Source organism: Xyrauchen texanus, chromosome 10 (genome assembly GCF_025860055.1).
Source record: "Xyrauchen texanus isolate HMW12.3.18 chromosome 10, RBS_HiC_50CHRs, whole genome shotgun sequence".
Classification (NCBI taxonomy): Eukaryota; Metazoa; Chordata; class Actinopteri; order Cypriniformes; family Catostomidae; genus Xyrauchen; species Xyrauchen texanus.
In genome coordinates, this window is record NC_068285.1 from 42,629,689 (window position 1) to 42,642,248 (window position 12,560).

Consider the following 12,560-nt stretch of genomic DNA (forward strand, 5'->3'; position numbering starts at 1 on the left):
TGTTGCACTAATGGGGAATGTGGTCTGTATAATCTTGTTTTTGACACACAATATATTTTTTCAATTATATCAAAATAATATATAATTGAAAAAATATATTTGGGTGGACATGTTTTCTTTAGTGCTGGCTCAAGTAAGTGCATTATATTGATAAATAAACATCTACAATTCAAATATCTCAAACAAATTAAAGATAAATTAAGCAGAGTCGTTATTCTTTTAGCAGACATTCAAGGGCAAATGTTGATTTTAGCTAATATATATATACACCTAATGCTGATGACTTTAATCTTTTGATGGACTCAGTCCTTGATCGTAGTGAAGCAAAAGTGTGTAACCCCCGTAGAGCAACATTGACGCTCACAGGATGTGTAAGAAATGTAGAAAAATCTTGGTCTTACAGATATTTGCAGACTTTTGAACACGTTATTTTTTTTATAGCTAAGTCACTCATGTCATCTGTTGTGGATTGCTCAATTGGAAACATCTTAGGCTCATATCACGCCCTGGTGAGTTTAGAGATGTTGCCACATACAGAGAAAAATAAATCATATAGTTGGTACTTTAATGTATCCCTTTTGCAAAATCCTGATTTCCAACAAATGTTAAAGACTGAAATCAATGTTTATATGGAGACCAACTGGTCCTCAGTATCCTCTGTGCGCGTGGCTTGGGAGGCCCTTAAGGGAGTTCTTAGGTGTCGTATCATACAGTATGCTTCATTCATCAAAACATCCAAAGCACGAGAACTTGTGGAGTTCGAAGGGAATATTAAAAGTACAGAGGTAGAGCTGAAGCACCGAATGTCGTCTGATGGCCTCAGGAAATTGACCCGACTGCAATACAGATACAATACTATTCTGTCGTGGATGGTGGAGTTTTGGTTATTTGGGGCAGTCATACTTGGAGTTGGGGACAAAGCAGGGAAGCTTTTGGCTAGATATTTAAAACAGAGAGAGTCTTTTTCTACCATTCCCTCAGTAAAATCTGCTGTTGGTGAAATATTTACCTCGTTATTATATTAATAATTCTTTTAAAGAATTATATCTTGATCTTTATAATTCCACATCTTCATCTACTGATGAAGATATCAGAAAATTTGTGAAACCATTAGAACTCCACAAAAAAATTATCTTGATTCTGAGATAACCTTGGAGGAGCTTGACAAGGTAATTAAGGCCTACAGGCAAGGCTCCGGGGCCCGATGGTTTTGCCGCAAAAAAATTTAAGATCATATGGCTCGACATTTGTTAGAAGTTTATACGGAATTCTAAAAGAATGCTTCCCCAAACCATGACACAAGCCCGGATCAGTCTGATTCTTAAAAAGGACAAAGATCCAAGCGAGTGTAAAAGTTACCGTCCAATTTCCCTGATCCAGCTAGATGTAAAGGTTTTGTCTAAAAAAAGTTTGGCTAACCGATTAAGTTATGGAATCTCTTATTCATATAGATCAGGTGGGGTTTATTTGAGGCTGTAGCTCTTCTGATAAAATTAGGCATTTCATCAATATCATGTGGTCAGTAGCGAATGATCAGTCTCCGGTCGCTGCCATCTATATTGATGCCAAAAATGCATTTGATATGGTAAAATGGGATTATCATTTTAAGATTTTGGAAAAATATGGGTTCGGGAGTACATTTATTGGTTGGATTAACTTTATAGACTTTATTACTTTATAGACACCCTGTAGCAGCAGTACAAACAAAAGGACACATTTCTGATTATTTTACTCTGTTATTTCAAGCAATTTGATAACATAGTGAAGTCCTTCATTTGGAATGGTAAATGTCCCAGACTGCATTTCAACAAATTACATAGGCTGATGGACGGGGTGGGAAAAAGGTGGGTTAGACCTTTTTTTTTATAATGTGTTCGGTCTCAGGCATTTGGCTCATTGGTCGCTTCCACCTGAACGAGCCCCTCCCTGGTTTCGTATTGAACAAGAAGTCCTTGCCTCTATTTCACTATTGCAAAGCCTTTCTATCAAACTAACCGGAGAAGCTAAGTTACACACATTTGCACTCGGTATGGATAAAAGTGTCTAGAATGTTTAATTCAGACATTTATTTGAATACTGCCTCGAGCATATGACTGAAACCAAAACGATGTATTGATAAGTACCCTTTCTGCTGGTCAAAGTGGATTGTTAGGGGGGTTACTACACTCTGTGATCTATATGAGAGTGGAGTGTTGAGATCCTTTGGTAATTTGGCTCAACATTTTGGGAATTCCAGATATCTGCACTGCTCTCTACTATTTTTGGGAGTAGCATACACCCACCTAATGTGGCAGATACTTTGGGAGAGGTGATTACTGCTTTTGGAAAAGGTCATGAGGCATCAGTGTATTACTCCCTGCTAGTTCAGAGTCTGGGGGATGGAGCTTTAACCTCGATCAAGAAATTATGGGAGAAAGATTTTAATTTGATATTGGAGGATGGAGTGTGGGCTGGGATTCTAAAAAACATCAAGTCTGTATCTAGAGATGCAAGGTTGCAACTTATACAATTCAAGATTCTACATAGATGCTATTGGACCCCCTCTAGACTGTAAAGGCTTGGTCTTAAAGACACACCCGCCTGCTGGCTTTGCAAATCAGACGATGGAGACGTGGCCCATGTGTTATGAATAGAGGAAGAGGCAAACGGGAGGTGTGGATCCAAACGCAGAACTTTATTACAGGCAACTAAAAATAACATAAAAACACAGCAACAAAAGAAAACATCCACAATGGGAAAACAGAGACTGAACCTTGAAAGGACATGGGGACACCTACAAGGGGCACAGGAACCTCGAACGAGTGAGTAATCAGAGGAACACGGGCAGGAAACAAGGAGCTAACACATACAACGATCGACAAGGAGTGGAAAACACACAGGGTTTATATACACAGACACAGGAGGATCACAAACGACAAACAGGTGCGAACAATGACACAATAATGGCAGTGAGAAGATCTGGGAATTGTGGGAAGTGTAGTTTTTCACAAGGACAGTGAGACTCGGGGCGGACAACAGGGAAAACGTGACATGGAATATGAACGGTGAAACGGAAAACACGGGGTGGATATATATATATACACTCACCTAAAGGATTATTAGGAACACCTGTTCAATTTCTCTAGGGTTTACAAAGAATGGTGTGAAAAGGGAAAAACATCCAGTATGCGGCAGTCCTGTGGGCGAAAATGCCTTGTTGATGCTAGAGGTCAGAGGAGAATGGGCCGACTGATTCAAGCTGATAGAAGAGCAACTTTGCCTGAAATAACCACTCGTTACAACCGAGGTATGCAGCAAAGCATTTGTGAAGCCACAACACGCACAACCTTGAGGCGGATGGGCTACAACAGCAGAAGACCCCACCGGGTACCACTCATCTCCACTACAAATAGGAAAAAGAGGCTACAATTTGCAAGAGCTCACCAAAATTGGACAGTTGAAGACTGGAAAAATGTTGCCTGGTCTGATGAGTCTTGATTTCTGTTGAGACATTCAGATGGTAGAGTCAGAATTTGGCATAAACAGAATGAGAACATGGATCCATCATGCCTTTTTACCACTGTGCAGGCTGGTGGTGGTGGTGTAATGGTGTGGGGATGTTTTCTTGGCACACTTTAGGCCCCTTAGTGCCAATTGGGCATCGTTAAATGCCACGGCCTACCTGAGCATTGTTTCTGACCATGTCCATCCCTTTATGGCCACCATGTACCCATCCTCTGATGGCTACTTCCAGCAGGATAATGCACCATGTCACAAAGCTCGAATCATTTCAAATTGGTTTCTTGAACATGACAATGAGTTCACTGTACTAAAATGGCCCCCACAGTCACCAGATCTCAACCCAATAGAGCATCTTTGGGATGTGGTGGAACGGGAGCTTCGTGCCCTGGATGTGCATCCCACAAATCTCCATCAACTGCAAGATGCTATCCTATCAATATGGGCCAACATTTCTAAAGAATGATTTCAGCACCTTGTTGAATCAATGCCACGTAGAATTAAGGCAGTTCTGAAGGCTAAAGGGGGTCAAACACAGTATTAGTATGGTGTTCCTAATAATCCTTTAGGTGAGTGTATATATATATATATATATATATATATATATATATATATATATAATTTTATTTTCTTTATTATTCTCTGTATATGTGTGTACTTATGTAAGGCCACTGGCATGTTTGTTTGGGTTCGGGTGGGGTTCTTGATTGGGGAAGGGTAGAAGTGGGAGTTAATGTCGATTCATTGTATATATGTTTTGTTTTCTTTGCTTAGAAAAATCAATAAAATTGTTAATCACAAAATGTAATAAAAAAAAAAACAGATATCGGACTCTGTAATGGTAAGTACAAAAAGGAGGTATTAGTACTCATCCTCATACTTGTGAATCGTGACATCCCTATTAAAAAGTGTTATTTTTTCTTTCTTTTTTTACATTGGTCATGTTAATTTTGCCTATGCCATCAAGTGAGTCAGAACTGCAAAAATAAAAGGTTAATGACACCTCTGATCATACTGTAAGCTATTTTGATGCTTTAATTGTGTGAACAAATCGAAAAGCAAAAGCAAAGAACATGAAGCTCTCTGTGCAATTACATCATGATGGAAGGCACGACTGTTTTCAAACACTTGTCTTAGTGTTTCTATATTAATTGTGAGGGGCACTTTCTTCTATTACTTTAAAGTTGCTTCCAGCTTATTAATTAGGACTTCACTCAAGTGGATGAGACCATGAATTAAATGAGGCTTATTTACACAGAAGAATAAGATAAATGAAATGAACAAACACTTGAGCATTATCTTAAAACAACACAACTTCTAGACAAAACAATTGCATCATCCATTGTGCACTTCACATCAAAGTGCAATTCTGAGAGTATACATATATTACTTCATTTGATTGAATAATGAGGCCAGTCTAACAGGAGAAATCTCTATGAAGATAAATGAGCATGTGATCATTAGCAGCATGCAGATATGTTCATTGTCTGGGGCCAGCAGCACTACATGAAACATGTTTCAATGTTCCATGAGAGGACACATCTTTAACAGAATGATGAAAAATGCATAATGTTCTTCTCCTATTCTTCAAAGTTCATGAACAAAAGAATGACTGGAGATTGAATGAAGAGGGGATGGCTGGACAATGCAAAAAAGAGAGAAAAAGGGAATCAAGCTGTATAGTGTGTGTATATATATATATATTAGGGCTGTCAATCGATTAACATTTTTAATCGAATTAATTACATGGTGTCCCGATTAATTAATCTCGATTAATCGCATATACAAATATTTGCTGAGAAAGCCCCTCATATAACAATAATTCAGTATATAATGATGAAATAATTATACATAGTTATCTTTAAATATAAAAAAAATGATATATATATAAAATAAAAAAAATTCCGATAATTAAAATGCATTACATTCTTGTAGCAGAAGAGTTAATCATTGATAAAACAATATAAAAGTGGTTTTAGAATACAATGTATTGTTTACTACCATATTATTGATCATAAGTCAATGATTGACACACAGTTCACAGAAATCCATTTCACAAGTGAATTTGTCAATCAGTCAAAGATTTATTATGAGGGCTTGTTTAAGGACCCGTCAATGAACACCTGCGTCAGATATTTTTTATTTTTATTTTTTAGAAACAAGCCAGGGGTATACATAGGTTGACCACCTGGCTATTGCTCTGTTGCAGGTCAGCAGACCTGATTTTGCGGGACACGAGGGTGAGATAACTTACTATTATTGTACTAGGTGAATAAATATTGATTTTATATTAGATGTATTTTTGCAGTGATGTTAAATATTAATGATGTCGCTGTGAACGTCACTCAGTTTGGCATAAGGTCTACGATACAAACTCATTTGAACAGCTCAGACCTACTCAATGTAAATATAATGAAGTGAAAATAATAATCTAATCGTTAAAAAGCACATTTCCAAATAAGCACATCAATTCCTTTATTAAAGACTAGAAAGATGAAATGTGATCTTACCAGATTTAGTGCATCTTGAATAAAATTTTTTTGTCTGATCTGGCAGTTTTGAGTTGGGCCTTCTCATTCATTATGACTGTAGAACTCCTGGCAGGTGTAGCTGTAGTTCACTTTCACCAGGAGTTCACTTTTGATGAGGTCTCTGTCCATCCAGCAGTCATCAGAGAAAACACCCTCTCCACGAACGCGTTGGTTTCAGGAATGCTCAAAGCCAAAGATATCAGAGCTGTCATGTTTGGGGCACTGAACTGCTTCAGTGGAAACTTCGGTGGCATACCCTGCACTCTCCTTTTTAGGGTCACCTGTAACTGGTTTTAACCATGTATATATTTTCTCCAATTCTTTATTATACGAACAAAGACACTTTTTCTTCTCGGGAGCTCCGGACAGACCCATTTTTCTGTTGCAGTTTTTTTTTCCAGTGTTTTCCCGCTCTGGCAAGAAAAAAGGCTGCGCTGCACATGTTCAGTGTTTTCTTATTAACTTTTTTTTTATAGTGATTTTGTAATTAAAGGACGATGAAATAAAATGATGCCGAAATAATAATGAAGATAAAAAATTATACAGACAAAATTGAAATGCAGGACATACGGGACAGGTGGTCACCCTACCATACGACCTGCGTCACACATGCTTGTGTCGAGTCTCGGGTGTGTTGCGTCATAAAAATAAAATGTTTAGGTCACTGTGCCAAGTTAAATATAGTTTAATACTCAATCTTTAAACACATATTGAGATCCCTTAGTTCGCATTTGAACCCTTAGTAATGCATATCTGTGTTGTTTTCTTCACTGTATAAACTGTGTGTTGCTCACACAGCTGAAATTTGACTTACTGCACTCTGGAGTATACAAGCATGCGGTTAAATGCGTTAATTATTTTAACACGTTATTTTTGGTATAATTAATCGCGTATTAATGCGTTAACTCGACAGCCCTAATATATATATATATATATATATATATATATATATATATATATATATATATATATATTCCCTTATGCCAACATAGACATGGTGTTTTTAAATATTTCTCAACTATGCAACTAACCTGTCATTGTTGCCATTAAGGGATAGTTCACCTGGAAGTGAAAAATCTCTCATCATTTACCCTCATGCCATCCCAGATTTTTATGACCTTTTTCTTCTGCTGAACATAAATGAAGATATTTAGAAGAACATTTCAGCTCTGTTGGTCTTTTGATACAATGTACTTATAATGTACATACAAGTTGTTGCATTGTAATTACATTTAAAGTACTTCCATTTAATTACAATTGTAGTTACGCTGTTAACTTTATCCTAACCCAACCCTTAACCCAAAACCTAAATCTAAACCCTAATCCTAAGCCTAACCCTACCCTTACTCCTAAACCTACCCGTACCTCAACCTCTGTAGCAGCAAATGTGGGAAGTTTGCAGAACAACATGTAGTTACACTGTAAATATATAGTCTTGTATGCATTTAATGTTAGTACATAGTATTTAAGGCCACCTAAAATAAAGTGTTACCGAGATTTATAGTAAAAAAGTACTTAAATATTTATCTATTTCTCACCCACGCCAATAATATTACTTCATAAGACATGGATTTAATCACATGAGTCTTATGGCTTACTTTTATGCTGCCTTTACATGTTTTTGGAGCTTCAAAGTGTTGGTACCCATTTACTTGCACTGTATGGACCTTCAGAGCTGACATATTTTTCTAAAAATCTTTTTTTGCTAAAGAAAGAGAGTCATACACATGGGTGATGGCATGAGGGTGAGTAAATGATGAGACAATAATGTTTTTTGGTGAACTATCCCTTTAAGGAGCTATTTGTACCTGATCTAACACTTTATTTTGGTGTGACCTAATGCATTCAGGTTTAGATTCAGATGTTTTGTCTTGATTAAAAACAGTTAATATAGATGTTACCACATAGATCAAATTTTTAGGTTAACATTTTTTGATTTATCATGCGACATGGTGAGATGTTTGAGCATAATACAATGTTATATGAATTTGGTATTCATTCAGTACCATGATATTAGCCTACTAACTGATATCATCTCCATCTGATACTATGGTTCTGCTACAGCAGTGTTTCCCAAACTGGAGTATGCGGTACGCATGTACCTGGGGGTACGTGAGGTCACAATGGGGGTACGTGAATGACATTCTGAGGTTTACTGTTCTTTCAATTTCATCACAGGCTAAAATACCCGATATTTCACGGTTAAAAAATGCATCTACTCATGCATCGTGCGTCACACAAGTATCTTTTTACATCAGCCCAGCCCAGTGCTAGATGACGTAGCTTAGTGATAGCAAGTAAAACACTTCACTGTTTTACCAGACTCGCACATGTCAGTCATCCACGATTTTTGTTTAGTTTTAGGTTTTTTTTCACAGTTTAAAACATAATTTGTATTTAAGGTTAGATGCATAGGGAGTTTTGATTCTGATGGTATAAGTTCATAAGTTTTGATGACAGGTGTCAGACATTCAGCAGCACCAAATCATTTTCCACATTCACATGCTGTAATTTTCAATCACATTTGCTCGCAAGGTAGAGACCTGTTTTTAAATTGTTGCATGATGTTTTTTCAGCAAATGAGCTCAACCTTGCTAACAGTGTCAAATGTGACATAAAAATGATTTGCAATTCAATTCCAGAATATGCAAGAATAGCGTTTGGTTCTGAGACTGGAATTGAATTGCAAATAATTTTTATGTCACATTTGACACTGTGTTGGACCGAGACGGCTGCTACCTCAAAAGCACTACCCTCGACCCTACATAGGACAAGCTGCAATAGAAAATGGATGAATGGATGGATGGATTATAATATGACATTATACCTCATTTCTGACAGAAGGATAACAAATTCAGGCCATCTGTGTCCACACAAGGAAATAGTTTATTGGTTACCCTGGGTTTGTCCATGACAGCAGAGTCTTAAAACATAGCCCTGTCTACTATCAAAGACTCTATCCACCACCAGGCTGGTGTATAATAGATGATGGTGGATTCCACTGTCTGTCCCAGCACAATCAAAACCCTTTACACTTTCAGGTTCAGCAATCTTTTAACCACCACTGTCAAAGGCATTCAGTGTTGTGAAGAGGGCATTTGGTGTGCTGAAAACGAGGTGGCGGTCCATCTTCCTCAAAGCAAAATCTTTAAATTAGCTTTGTATATGTATATGTTTGTTGTTTAAACATGTTCTATATATTTGCAAAATGTAAAAATAAATAAATAAAAATAAAAGATACAGGTAAAAATAGCATGTGTATAAATGTATATACAGTACAAGGTGTCGGCAACCTATGGAACACGTGTCAGCATTGGCACGCAGAGAGGTAACCACTGGGATGCCAGCTAGGGCGACAGAGGAGTAGACAATTTTATTTATATAAATTCCGCACCTGCATTCTAATCTACATCTTTATGTAATCATTCCTCATGATCATGCAGCATGCTTTCATGAGCTGAATGGGAGGATAAACAAAAAGTTAAAATGTGACAAGACTGCAGTTCACCAACAGACTCGTCACATTCACACATCACGAGCTGGCTGCGCCTCACATCCGCTTAATCACGCGAGTGAACGAGCCTGCTGGATGACAGCCTACATTCCATGTTTCATTGGTTTCTAATTGCTTTAAAAAAAACACATGATTTAAAGTGGAAAACACCACTGTTAATCCTTGAGGTTTCCAACCCAGCATACAGGTACACCCTCCTTAAAACATAGTCACATTCAAAATTACATTAAAAGAATAAAAGAGAAAACAAACCCACATCGTCGGGTTACAAAATTGGTAGGATTCACTGAAATGGGCAAAATAGTTGATCGGCTTGTTATGCGTGAATGGCATGCATGCACAGCACGAGTCTCGTCACATTTTAATAGTGTTTATTCTCCCATTCATCTGATGAAATCGCACTGCGTGATCATGAGGAAGGATTACATCTAGATGTAGATTGGAATGCAGGTGCGAGAAACCAGCCTCCCCTCTTGCTGTTGATTGCGTACTAGTGATTACATTATTACAATGACATTAGAATTCCACACAATTTTGTGATCAGTAATCAAATAAGCAAATTTGTGACATTAACTGTTAACTCGTTTATTTACAGAAGGACAGGTTTTCTTTCATTGGCACTTAAGATGCTCTGTGAAAATTCACATGCAGGATAATGATTATATTATAATCATTGGGTTTTGCACAAAATGTTCACTCAAACTGTTATGCTGATAATATGAATTGTGATGAAAAATAAACGATTAAATTTGACCAGGAAAATGGAATTTATGTAAAAAAGGTTTCTGACAACTGGTATATGCAAATACCCCCTCCCTCCCTCCCTCTCTCTCTATCTCTCATACAGTATATATACACAATGCAAATATCAACAGATATCCTTATGCACATTTTCTTTAATGGGTCTTAATGTTATGATTCAGACGAGGAGTGAGGACCTAAATGTAGCATTTATTAAATAAACAAGAAAACACAGAATAAATCAAAACACAGGAAACAAACAAAACATCCACGAGGGGATAACATCGCCGAAGGGCACGGCAGGAACACAGTCAAAGACAACCATAACATACATTTGAAGACTGACAATGAATGAACAAACAACAGGGTTTAAATACAGAAGGGTGATGATGATTAAATTACATACAGGTGAGAACAATGACACTGGCAGTGATGAGGGCAGGGGATTATGGGAAGTGTAGTTCGGGACAGGTGACAGGGGAGAAACACAGAGCAGACAACAGGGAATCGCGACACTTAAACACATTTTCAGTAACAATAAATTATAAACAACGAACAATGAAAGAAAATTTGTACATTAAAATGTAATACTCATTACTCTAGCGCTAACCCATGTACCTAGATATTATTAATTAATCTTACACAAACTAATTTCTTCACTAACTCACTAATGTAACACCAATTTATTTACTAAATACTTAAACGCTCCTCCCACGCACCCATCTCCCTGCCTCTCCTCTCTTTCCCTCATCTCTCTCTCTCTCTCTCTCTCTCTCTCTCTCTCCATTCTTCCCTCTCCATCGCTTCTCGTGCTCCTCTTTCATCCCTCTCTCTCTTGCCTCCAGGTCTTTTCTGTCCTCCCTTTCCATTAACTCTGTCTCCAGCCTCTCTTCCCTCTCCTGCAACTCCCTGAAGACCTCACATATGTTACTCCTGACCTCCATCTTCCTCCTCCTTCTAGGTGTGACCAATGTGTCACTTTTATCATGAGTCACCACAGAGGGAGGTGACACTACTGCTGGGTCCTGGGAAGATGAGGCAATGAGTGTAGGTGATGTTATAGATGGCCTGCCCTCAGTTGCCTCATCCATCTAACTGTACCACTTCCAGGAAACGGTAGTAGTCTCACACCCCTCTGTGCCGACACCTGTTTTAGGACACTTCAGGTCCTGCATATACAAATGAGAATTACATCAAAAGGAACATGTTACTCAAAGGAACAAGGCTAAAATACAAATAAAACCTGATGTTGCTGTCCAGGCCCAAATGGGAAATGACCATCATAAATGACCTCTCAAAACACAACGTATTGGGTTTGATTTACACCTTATACCATGTAATGCTACTATGTAACTTCCTCTTTGCCTTTAGTCGCATCATTCTGGCGGCCCATTAACAAGTAATCGTTTGCAGTGCGCCATATAATTAGATTGTGGATATCCTCATCAGTTCCTAACAAAATGAGGCATTTAAGAAAATTCTTTATTAATACACTTACAAAGAAATGAGAAGTGCAACAACCAACTGAACACAAACATTAAAATAGAAGAATTCAAAACGTGAAGCACTTTAGTTTGCTAGAAATAGTTAGCTGCATAAATAAAAAGCAATACAAAACCTTAACCTTCATTTCGTGAAATTTACAAATATTAAAACACAAAGTGAGTGTGGCAGGGCGGAGGGCGGGGCCGGGTCGTGATCCTACACACCCGGTCCCGTATTAGGCTAATCAAGCCTTCGAGAGGGATAAAGGTCGACTGCAGAGGGCCGTGCGGGAGAGAGAGATCGTTTACGGACATGTCTGTCATGTGTGTGTTTGTGTCTTCTGTTTTAGTTTGTAATGTATTATATTGATTTATATTGAAAAGCCGGTTCTCGTCTCCTCCTTTCCATTGATCCCTTTACAATGGTGCTGGAAACCCGGAAAGGAGGAGGGATACGCCATAGTAGAGTTCTCGCCAGTACTGTCCACCCCAACGGAGCAGCCGCGGCCAACTGCCGGGGGACAAGGAGCCCATCCGCCTTGAAGAGGACGATGGCCGCCGATTGCGAGGGGAGAAGGTGCTCCTAACCGACCGCCTGGAGCGGTCAGGGCCACTGCCAGGGGCGCAGGAGTCGCCTACCGGCCTCTGAAACACTGCAGGGTTTGAGAATGCCGACCTCGAGAAGGGAGGGGCTCGCTGCCGACCGCCTGGAGCGGGAGAACCACTGCCAGGGGCGGGGGAGACCCCTTCTGTTCCCCGAGAACGTGGCGGGGCGTTCTGTCATGCCAGGGG